This window comes from Pelophylax lessonae (genome assembly GCF_965119305.1).
Source record: "Pelophylax lessonae genome assembly, chromosome: 12".
NCBI lineage: Eukaryota > Metazoa > Chordata > Amphibia > Anura > Ranidae > Pelophylax > Pelophylax lessonae.
In genome coordinates, this window is record NC_138779.1 from 212,137,904 (window position 1) to 212,150,414 (window position 12,511).

At 39.8% G+C, this 12,511-nt stretch overlaps 1 protein-coding gene across 1 annotated transcript in view; it reads right to left on the reverse strand.

Moving 5' to 3' along the window:
* LOC309568353 (uncharacterized protein) overlaps positions 1–12,511 on the reverse strand; it is a gene marked incomplete at both ends in the record, with an annotated part of 123,557 nt that overhangs the window by 38,607 nt on the left and 72,439 nt on the right. The gene's annotated exons all lie outside the window — the stretch shown is intronic.

Consider the following 12,511-nt stretch of genomic DNA (forward strand, 5'->3'; position numbering starts at 1 on the left):
GGTTAGTTTCAGTAAACTCTTCAGTATAAGCAGCATAAAAAAAAAATTACTATTACATTACAAAGGCTTATAAAGATATTCTCAAACATAAAATGCAGCGCAAATCGTCTATGAAACGCAAACCCCATTTTTTATAGTTTGCAAAAATTAATTTTATATTGTGTGCTTGCATGAAAATGATATTATATTTTTTTTCCTGAAAATATGCATTTATTAAACAGTTGTTGCAATTTTTTAATGTCATGAGACATAAAAAATTGCAACAACTATCTTTTTATTCTTTTTATTCTATCTTTTTCTTTTTTTTTTTATGTTCTGGGGGTTTTAAAAAATTGCAACAACCATCTTTTTATTCTACAGGGCCTCTGCTTTCAGAAAATGTTTGTTATGTTCTGGGGGGTTTTAGGTATTTTGGAGCAAAAAAGATTTGTACATATGTGTAAAAAATGGTAACATTGCCCTGGTGCCAAAGTGGTTATACATAAAAGGAAGTAAGAGCAGAGGTTAGTTTCAGTAAAGCAGCATAGCAAAAATCACTATTATATTTTTCAAAGGCTTATAAAGATATTCTCAAACATAAAATGCAGTGCAAATCGTCTATGAAACGCAAACCCCACCTTTTATAGTATGCAAAAATTAATATTATATTGTGTGTTTCCATGAAAATAATATTTATTATATTTTTTTCCCTAAAAATATGCATTAATTAAACAGTTGAGCAAATATCGTGAGACATAAAAAATTGCAACAACTATTTTTTTATTCTACAGGGCCTCTGCTTTCAGAAAAAACGTTTTTTTATGTTCTGGGGGTTTTAAGTAATTTTGTAGTCAAAAATAAAGATTTGTACATATGTGTAAAAAATGAAAAAAAATAAATAAAATGCTCTGGTGCAAAAGCGGTTACTGTATACATAAAAGGAAGTAAGAGCAGAGGTTAGTTTCAGTAAACTCTTCAGTATAAGCAGCATAAAAAAAAAATGACTATTACATTACAAAGGCTTATAAAGACATTCTCAAACATAAAATGCAGTGCAAATAGTCTATGAAACGCAAACTCCATCTTTTATAGTTTGCAAAAATTATTATTATATTGTGTGCTTGCATGAAAATGATATTTATTATATTTTTTTTCCTGAAAATATGCATTTATTAAACAGTTGAGCAAATGTCATGAGACATAAAAAATTGCAACAACTATCTTTTTATTCTTTTTATTCTATCTTTTTTTTTTTTTATGTTCTGGGGGTTTTAAACAATTGCAACAACAACCATCTTTTTATTCTACAGGGCCTCTGCTTTCAGAAAATGTTTTTTATGTTCTGGGGGTTTTAAGTAATTTTGCAGCCAAAAATAAAGATTTGTACATATGTGTAAAAAATTAAAAAACTGCTCTGGTGCCAAAGTGGTTTTACATAAAAGGAAGTAAGAGCAGAGGTTAGTTTCAGTAAACTCTTCAATATAAGCAGCATAAAAAAAAAAAATGACTATTACATTACAAAGGCTTATAAAGATATTCTCAAACATAAAATGCAGTGCAAATAGTCTATGAAATGCAAACCCCATCTTTTATAGTTTGCAAAAATTAATATTATATTGTGAGTTTCCATGAAAATAATATTTATATTTTTTTTCCTGAAATCATGCATTTATTAAACAGTTGAGCAAATATCATGAGACATAAAAAAATGCAGCAACTATCTTTTTATTCTACAGGGCCTCTGCCTTAAGAAAATGTTTTTTTTATGTTCTGGGGGTTTTAAGTAATTTTGTAGTCAAAAATAAAGATTTGTACATATTGTGGATGGACATTTTATGGTTACACAACCTATCACATTGCTATAATCTTTGTATATAATATAGACTATAAACTGAAGGACTTGTGGAACGAATCATCTGAGTTTCCATTATTTCTTATGGGGAAATTCACTTTGATATGAGTGCTTTGGATTACATGCATGTTTCCAGAACGAATTATGCTCGCAATCCAAGGTTTTACTGTATGTGCAAAAAATGAAAAAAAATGCTCTGGTGCAAAAGCAGTTACTGTATACATAAAAGGAAGTAAGAGCAGAGGTTAGTTTCAGTAAACTCTTCAGTATAAGCAGCATAAAAAAAATCCCTATTACATTTTTCAAAGGCTTATAAAGATATTCTCAAACATAAAATGCAGCGCAAATAGTCTATGAAAGGCAAACCCCATCTTTTATAGTTTGCAAAAATTAATATTATATTGTGTGCTTGCATGAAAATGATATTTATTATATTTTTTTCCTGAAAATATACATTTATTAAACAGTTGAGCCAGGGGCAGGCTGGCAACTTTCGGCCCAGGGGGCAAGTACAAACCAGAGGCCCATGGTGCAGCGACTCAGCCCCCCTCCCACTCTCCCTCTTACCGACCTCCTCCTGACTCCCATTCATGGCTGAAGCTCCACTCCAGGTACTCTCTACTCACCGACTGAGTCCCGGTTCCCAAACTGGCCAGCAGGGGGCAGTTGGGGGAGCTGGGACAGCTCAGTTGCGGCTGGCCAGGTAAGGAGAGTCTCCAGTGGGGCATGGAACCGGCCTCTATTCAGACACAATTTACACCATCCATGCTGGGGGGGGGGGGTGTAGTCCTGCGCTCTGTCCTTGTCTTCAACCTGCACTCAGTAGGTCAGTGGCAGGGACTTTTTACTTCTCTTCACCAGGAATCCTTAAGGCATGTCTGTGGCAGAAGCGGTGAAGCCTTTTTACAGGACATCAGAGCGGCCCAGGGGGCAATTGCCCCCCTGCCCCCTGGACCAGTCCTCCCCTAAGTTGAGCAAATATCATGAGACATAAAAAATTGCAACAACCATCTTTTTATTCTACAGGGCCTCTGCTTTCAGAAAATGTTTGTTATGTTCTGGGGGTTTTAGGTATTTTGGAGCAAAAAAGATTTGTACATATGTGTAAAAAATGAAAACATTGCCCTTGTGCCAAAGTGGTTTTACATAAAAGGAAGTAAGAGCAGAGGTTAGTTTCAGTAAACTCTACAGTATAAGCAGCATAAAAAAATTACTATTACATTTTTCAAAGGCTTATAAAGATATTCTCAAACATCTGTGAAATTGCCTCAATCAAAGTCCAAACTGTATTACAAGTCCATCCCATTCAATTTAAACTTGTGAAAATCTTCTGTGTTTCTTATTGCCACTCCAACCATTTAGTGCAGTCTATTTGCTCACCTTCTGATCTACAAAATGAATCACGGTCAATATCACGTGTGTTATTAGCCAATGTGATATCCAACACCTATCCCTCCTTCTTCTCCTCTTCCACTGTCATAAGGTATGGTTACATGTAAGATAAATGAGATATACAGTATATCACAAAACTGAGTACACCCCTAATATTTTTGTAAATATTTTATTATATCTTTTCATGTGACAACACTGAAAAGACAAGTCAGTGGTCATCTTGGAGGTGTGTTTGGGGTTATTATCATGTTGGAATATTGCCCTGCGGCCCAGTCTCCGAAGAGAGGGGATCATGCTCTGCTTCAGTATGTCACAGTACATGTTGGCATTCATGGTTCCCTCAATGAACTGTAGCCCCCCAGGGTCAGCAGCACTCATGCAGCCCCAGACCATGACACTCCCACCACCATGCCTGACTGTAGGCAAGACACACTTGTCTTTGTACTCTTCACCTGGTTGTCGCCACACACGCTTGACACCATCTGAACCAAATAAGTTCATCTTGGTCTCATCAGACCACAAGACATGGTTCCAGTAATCCATGCCCTTAGTCTGCTTGTCTTCAGCAAACTGTTTCTTGTGCATCATCTTTAGAAGAGGCTTCCTTCTTCCTCCATACAAACCAATTTGATGATGCAGTGTGTGGTGCATGGTCTGAGCACTGACAGGCTGACCCCCCACCACCCACCACCCCTTCAACCTCTGCAGCAATGCTGGCAGCACTCATACGTCTATTTCCCAAAGACAACCTCTGGATATGACGCTGAGCACGTGCACTCAACTTCTTTGGTCGACCATGCCGAGGCCTGTTCTGAGTGGAACCTGTCCTGTTAAACCACTGTATGGTCTTGGCCACCGTGCTGCAGCTCAATGTCAGGGTCTTGGTAATATTCTTATAGCCTAGACCATCTTTATGTAGAGCAACAATTCTTTTTTTTCAGATCCTTAGAGAGTTTTTTGCCATGAGGTGCCATATTGAACTTCCAGTGACCACTATGAAAGAGTGAGAGTGATAACAAAGAATTTAACACACCTGCTCCCCATTCACACTTGATATAATAAAATATTTACAAAAATGTCAGGGGTGTACTCTCTTTTGTGAGATACTGTATAGTGCTCTCTATACATACAATGCAATACTCCAATACACCCCCACTTATCTTCCTTTCTTCCATGCTCCCAACCTTGTGGATATAGTAAAATGCAAAAAGAAAAATATATATAGTGCTCTCTGTATGCACAATATATTGCCCCAATGATTCCAACGATGCACTGACATTAGCTCCATGAATGTCAGAAAATTATCAATGCTTCATTCATATCGTATGTGCAGGTTCCCAGCTAACCTTCTATAGTTGACCCCGAACATACAGTTAAGGTCAAGCTTTTCATTTAAATTATATCCTCCTCTTTTCCTCTGCTATGCTCTATCTTCCAGCCGCATGCCTCTCATGTATCTGATTAATGGCACCAATAGTGCTTTCTGCTTCAAATCTCTCCTTTATTAAAAAAGTTTCCTGATAAAACACTCACATAAAAGAGCACCCTTAATGCTATGGTATAAACTTCAAGCATTAATATTAAAACCTCCAGAATACATGTGCAAATCGCCAGGACAATAGGCTTACATGTACCCGCAGGGTGACTCTGCCCATATACAAGTTTGGACTTTAGTACAAACATCGCTGATGAAGTCACGCCCATTGACGTAACGCGTATGGGGGGAGGAGTCTGACGTCACCCGCGGCGCTCCGATGTTTGTACTAGTCATTACATGCCTGCATTTGAGCACTGTGACAGTGCCTTCCATGTGAGTGATATCTTTTATGCTTTTAAATAAATTTAATGTTGAAACGGAGAGCATTAGATCTTGCTTTATATTTTTTTGGATGATCGATCATGAGCCCTTTGGGGTTGTGAGAATCCTATGAAGATCGTGGTCCTTTGGCTGTCTTCAATGAGTACATAAGGCTTAGTGACCCCTGGTGGTCGAATGCTGGAGGTGAGAGGCAGTAATACCTTATGTTGAAGGAATCACGTTTGCAGTGGTGTCTTGCACTGGAGATTTGCCAATTGTTGTGAACTTATATGGACTCTTAACCACTTCCGCACTGCTCACTAGAGCTCTACTGCGGCAAAGTGGCTCGATAACGTCCGGCGACGTAGACCTACGTCGCCAGACATTCCCCTCTCTCGGCGGCGCGGCGCCGGAGGCTCGCTTCCACTGTTTTCAGTCACAGCGGGAGTCGGGCCAGGGGAGGAGCAGTGGAGATCGCCGCTGCTCTTCCCCGATCGTCGGGGAATCGAGTCTGGAGATCCGCCCGCTTGTGTAAACAAAGCGGGCGGATCTCCTAAGTGACAGACAGTGACAGATTGCAGGGTTCAGCATAGCTGAACATGCGATCTGTCCCTGTGTCACTCAGTCACCTCCCCCCACGCATGTCAGTAAGCACCAGGCATACATTAACCCCTCCCTCTCCAATAAAATTAACCCCTTCCCTGCCAGTGTCATTTTTACAGTAACAGTGCATATTTATAGCACTGATTACTGTAGTAATGTCACTGGTAGCCCCAGAAGTGTCAAAAATGTCAGTCAAGGGTCCAATCTGTCCGCCGCAATGTCGCAGTCCCGCAAAAAAAACGCAGATCGCCGCCATTACTCGTTAAAAAAAAAAAAACACCAAAAACGACAGAAATCTTTCCCTTAGTTAGTAAACGCAATAACTTTTGCGCAAACCAATCAAAATATGCTTATTGCAATTTTTTTTACCAAAAATATGTAGCAGAAAACAAATTGGCCTAAAATGATAAAAATATTTTGATTTTTACATTTTTTTGGGGGGGAATTTCATATAAAAAAATGTGAAAAATATTGTTATTTTTTCAAAATTGTCGCTCTTTTTTTGTTTATAGCGCAAAAAGTAAAAATTGCACAGGTGATCAAATACCACCAAAAGAAAGCTCTGTTTGTGGGGAAAAAAGGGATGTAAATTTTGTTTGGGTACGGCGTTGAATGACCGCGCAATTGTCAGTTAAATTCGCACAGTGCCGAATCGCAAAAAGTGGCCCAGACGTAAGATAGCAAAATCCTCCGGTGGTAAAGTGGTTAATATTTATCATCGTTTACTGCATATGTGATCCATGTTATATATATTGTTTATGCACATCATATATTTTAACGCTGCACTATTTTCTTTATTTCATTGGAGGAGAGGGCAGGAGGGGGCTGATCGTCGTTAGTGCAGCTGAGCCCGGAGACCCAAAGCTGTTAACCCCCACAGTCCAGGAACAGGAAGAGGACAGGTGAGCTCTGCAGTAAAGAATCCAACAGCCAGCACATCAAGGGACGTCCATCATTACAGGTAAGCAATGTAACTAAAGATGTAGAGAAATAAATGTGTTTTAGCTAGACTTTCATTTTAAAGACCTGGCCAGCTTACCTGTGATTCTGAGTTCATGCGCACAACACAAATCCCCCAATAGTTTAATAAATTCATTATTTTGCACTTCTAGCAATCCTTGTTACATGGCATCTAGTTTATGTCAAGTTCTTGACACTGTTTTACAGCTGAACTCTAAGCAGATATTAAAGACACATGACAACCTTTCTACCATTCACACTTCTTTATTAGACTTAGTTTACATTTTTATAAAAGTTATCAAGTAGATAATAGATAATAATAGAGATAACAAGTAGGAATAGTATACCTAAATGTGTATTCAGTCCATGTGCAGGCGGGAGAAATCAATACAATACATACAAGTAAGGTGCACATCGGTTATGATGTACTGTACATATAGCCCAAACCTTTTTTCTTTTAGTTAGGGATAGAGTAGAGAATGGTTAAACCTCTACCAGGTTACATTTTGGCATTTTTTGTACCATTTTAGAAGTTGTCTTTCACTGCCTGTTCCAGAAATGCAAACCACAGAAACACTAGACCAAAACTAGATAAAAGAGTCCAAGATTATTTTAATTGTTGGTAAAAACAACATGTTTCAGGTGCAACACCATTCCCCCTTCATCAGGGATCAACACAGGATAAAACCTAGATGGACTTGGAGAAAACAGTGACCCCACAGATCTATATTAGAACCAGTATTGATCTCTCTACATTGAGTAACAACTTGACCGCAGTTACTGTGCAGCAATGGAACTCTATGTTCCACAGATGCAACGGGGAGTTAGCAGACTGCTCCCAAAGTGAGGGGAAGTTCCCTCATAGACAGTTCTCCAGAGAGAAAGCTGCCCCCCTTAGAACATTCTCTTTTCACCTCTTGCTATGGTGATCACTCTAAAATGTGAGATTTACCCTCACTTTGTTTCTCGGTGGCAATAGTCAGTGGTGAATCTCCTCCATTGGCAATGGGATAGCTATAAATCTTGATAGAAAGTCTAACCTATTCCCAGCCTATCCAAAACTTAAAAAAAAAAGAAGTTTTTTCCTGGAGATACATTTAAGTGGTCAACCCCACTGGAGAAGGTAAAATAGCAGCAGAAGATGTGAGAAGGAAGGAGTAAAGGACCAATCAACCAGGTCAAATTACTGTAGTGCTTTGGTAGGCAGCTGCCTTAATCGGCAATGTGTACTGTGTTTTATCTGGTCCCCCCAAAAAAAGAACACAATACTTAGGTATGTAAACCCAAAAATATACCTATTCTATTGACTCCCTTTTGTTCTATTAAATATACAGTATATACCATTGGCATCTGTTCCTCTGTATCACTTATTCCTAACCCATGCACTGTGCATTACTTACAACTGACCTTTGCACTCTATATTACTCCTAACCTCTGTTAAATACTATTGACCTCTGAGCTCCCTGTTACATAATTCCTGACTCCTACACTTTGTATTACATACTATTGACCTCTGCATTCTGTGTTACGTAATCCCGATCCCTGCACTGTGTGTTACATACTATTGACCTCTGTACACCCCTGCATTGTGTTTTACATACTATTGACCTTTGCACTCTGTGTCACATACTCCTGATCCCTGCACTGTGTGTTAAAGAGGTTGTAAACTCGTTTCAAAGTTTGTTTTTTTTTTTTTTACAACCTGCAAGAGAAACACATAATGAGCTAGTATGCATCGCATACTAGCTCATTATGAAATACTTACCTTACAACGAGCCCCCGCCGTGCCGCTCACTCACCTGTATGACGGGCGACATGTTCAGTCGCCCGTCTTCCGGGATCGCGGCATCCGGCCATCTGATTGGTGCCGACAGTCACGGCACGGGACTTTGAAGGAACGGCATGAGGGGCCGGTCCTTCAGAGCGCATGCGCCAGTGACGTCACTGGCTGCATGTAAGGTAAATATCTCCTAAACGGTGCATGTTTAGGAGATATTTACAGTACCTATAGGTAAGCCTTAATATAGGCTTACCTATAGGTACAACTTGCCGAGGAGGGTTTACTTCCTCTTTAAATACTATTGACCTCTGCACTCTGTGTCACATACTCCTGATCCCTGCACTGTGTTTTACATACTATTGACCTCTGTACACCCCTGCAGTGTGTTTTACATACTATTGGCATTTGCACTCTGTGTCACATACTCCTGATCCCTGCACTGTGTTTTACATACTATTGACCTCTGCAGTCTGTGATGCCCTTGAGCTCTGCTTCCTGCTTTACTGATTACTGACGTCTGAACTCTGTGTTACTTACTATTGACCCTTGAACTCTGGTTTACTGCTAACCCCTGAACTCTTCAAACCTTCCTTTCTTTTTAATAAGTACTCCTTGCTAGGTTATTTCCTTAAAAATAATTTGCTGGACCTTGGTGATCTTTTATCTCCTTGCTGCTATTCAGGTAGACCTTCACCTCGCCAGGGTTATTCCTGCTCTAACGTTTTGGGTTGTATGTAGGTGGTAGAGTATGTGGCTGATCTCATAAAGGCTAGCAGGACTTAGAATACTCTGATTCAGAAGACACTCAGGCGATAGTCCCATTAAAGTCTTAGGGGCTCCACTGAGTAGGTGCAGAGAGAAGGACAATTTTGGCCAGAGGCTGTGAAGATTACTGTGGGCCACCATCAGCCAATTAAGACAAGTATAAATAAGAATTTTAAGAAGTATCAAGTCGGTTGGTAAGGATATAATTTTCACATTGTGATTAAAAAAATAGAAAGATGTTCTTAGATTTGATGACTTGAATAAAGCCAACTTAGAACAAAACAATAAAAACTGTGAATAAAATAAAAAATAATTCAGCTGTGGAAAGCTTGGATGCTGTAGACGTTGTCCCACTGCTGGGGACAGTAGAAGGCCAGTCCCCTCTGACATATATTGTAACAGAGGCCAAAGAGGATTCTGTATTTGTAGATGACAGACCTAAAATAAATGAGACCTTTAATTCCAACAATTTTCTCTGTGTTCTGTGGGCCACGGACAGCCAACTAAGGCAAGTATAAATAAAAAATATAAAGAGCTGACAGCAATGCTTCTACAGTATTATTAGACCCAAGGTTTACCTTTTACGAAAACTTAATAAAAATTATTTAAAAAAAAAATTTAGAGTTGAAGCAGTTGGTAAGAAATTTAAGAAGCATCAAGTCAGTTGGTAAGGAAATAATTTTCACATTGTGATTTAAAAAAATAGAAAGGTGTTCTTAGATTTGATGACTTGATTAAAATTAATTTAGAACAAAACAATAAAAACTGTGAATAAAATAAAAAAGAATCCAGCTGTTAAAACCTTGGATGCTGTAGACCTTGTCCCACTGCTGGGGACAGTAGAAGGCCAGTCCCCTCTGACATATATTGTAACAGAGGCCAAAGGGGATTCTGTATTTGCAGAGGACAGACCTAAAATAAATTAGACATTTAATTCCAACAATTTTCTCTGTGTTCTGTGGGCCACGGTCAGCCAACTAAGGCAAGAATAAATTAAAAAATATAAAGAGTTGAAGCAGTTGGTAAGGGTATAATTTTCACATTGTGATTAAAGGAAATAGAGAAATTTTCTTAGAATTGATGATCTGAATATATCTAGCTTAGAACAATACAATAAAAGCTGTAAAACAAATAAATAAGAATCCAGATGTTGAAAGCTTGGATGCTGTAGACGTTGTCAATAAAGTCTCACTGGGGACAGTAGATGTTCCGTTCCCTCCGCCATTTGTTGTATTAGAGGCCACAGTGGACTCTGTGTTTGTAGACAGCAGACCTAAAAGAAAAGAGTCCTTTAATTCCAACAATTTTCTCTGTGTTCTGTGTTTGTACCGTGTTTCCCCGAAAGTAAGCCCTACCCCGAAAATAAGCCCTATTTCGATTATCGGGGCGGTCTGCAATATAAGCCCTACTCCGAAAATAAGCCCTAGTTTAGTGTTTTAAATAATGTCCAGTGTGTTTTTGTAATATAATACTGTGAAATACCTTCCTTACATCACCGCTCTGCTCTCAGCTGATTCCCTGCTGTCTTTCTCCTCTCATACCGTAGCTGTCAGAGGGGGATCTCAGCCCCTCCCCTCTACAGTGTACACAGAAGCGCCGGAGTTCCATTAGAATTGTGGGAAATACCTTCGGTGCATCGGCGCTTCCGTAACCCCCAGCTGTCGGCCAGGGAAAAGAGGACAGCAGAGCGGCAGATCAGCTAAACCTATTCTAATCTAATCTACCACGGAACACCGGCTCTTCTGTGTACACTGCAGAGGGGAGGGGCTGAGATCCCCCTCTGACAGCTATGAGAGGAGAAAGACAGGAGAGAGCAGGAGATTAGCTGAGCACAGAGCAGCGATGTACCTTGATGAAGGTATTTCACACAATTGTATTACAAAAACACTCACTAGACAGTATATAAAACACTAATAAAGTGCATCCTAGGATTTTATATACACTAAACTAGGTTTACACAGGATTTCTGGCAGGCAGGGAGGGCAGAGAGGGACAGAACATTATAAGGCTTACCCTGAAAATAAGCCCTACTGTGTCTTTTGGTGCAAAAATTAATATAAGACCCGGGCTTATTTTCAGGGAAACACGGTAGTATGAGTAACGTATAAACTGGTGGGACAGGAGAGACCCAGTGTAATGTTCCGGTACCTTTGGTACCCTAAATTACTCTTTTCACAAGTGTATGCGCCCCACCATTCTCTTTTGGAAAGGTGCGCATACACCTTTAAGACTGAAGCTGTCATCACTCAGCGCCGGACTAGATGGCTATTTAAATCGCCGGTTCTCACTTACATGTGTTCGTTCAAACACCCTTACCTGGATGCTAACTTGGCTTGAAGCTTTCGTGCTTGCAAGCATACCTCGCTGACGGAAACCTCGCTGCGCTGATCCCTGTATCCCGCTTCCGGATCATCCGCTCCTCCTGAACCAACCTTCGGCTGTATTGCTATTAGTGCTAAGTACCCCGCAGGGGAACCCTCTATAAACTTATACTAAGCTTACACTATCTAGCTCTGCATAGTAAAGACTATTTATCACATCTGCATATCTAGATTGCTAGCTCTTAAGACTACTGCTACTTATTCCTGCACTGGGTTGATCTCTCTTGTATGTCCACCTGCTACTCTGTCATCTGCTACCATACATGATTGCTAAACCTACCTGCATCCATCTGCTACTGTCTTACCTTCAAGTGTCTGTCACCTACCACCTCCACTCAACCTGTCTCTTAAATCTTCATCACTGTGTTACTACATACATAAAGTCACTCTAGGAACCAGCTTGTTGAGTGTGTGTATTTACTAGCTGAATTAAGACCTTCCACACATGATGAGTCATTGAGGTTGGGAATGGTATCTCAGCATCTCTCTTACATGACTACTGAAGTGGAATATTTCTGCAGCTGAAAATCCACACCATACATGAAACGCAGGAGCGTTACACCCAGGCAGATCGGCAGAAGGCAGTAGGTGTGGGCTTTACTTATGTCATTAGCCATTGGGCTGATAATGACCTGTGCTCTCTGCCACATGTTTTTAGGGAGCATAGTTCCCAGTTTTCTTTGCAGACTACAAAACACATCCCCCTTATGGAGAAGATTGGAAGTGTTCCGTAGTCCAAGTAGGCCAAGTGAATAAAAAGAAAAAAGAAGGCTGAAAGAAAACAAATGTATGCAGCCAACGCATCATAGGACTGGGATGTTACTATATAATCAATTTTTGTTCTTGGGTTTGGATACATTTTAAAGCCTAGCCTTAGTTATTTATTTTTGGCTGTAGCGGGAAAATTTGATCTGTGTCTGTGATGCCTCTAGAGAGATCTTCTGTTTCGTATGCAGCCAAGATATGGAGTGAGCTCCACTGAGACTGGGAGGCTCAGCAAA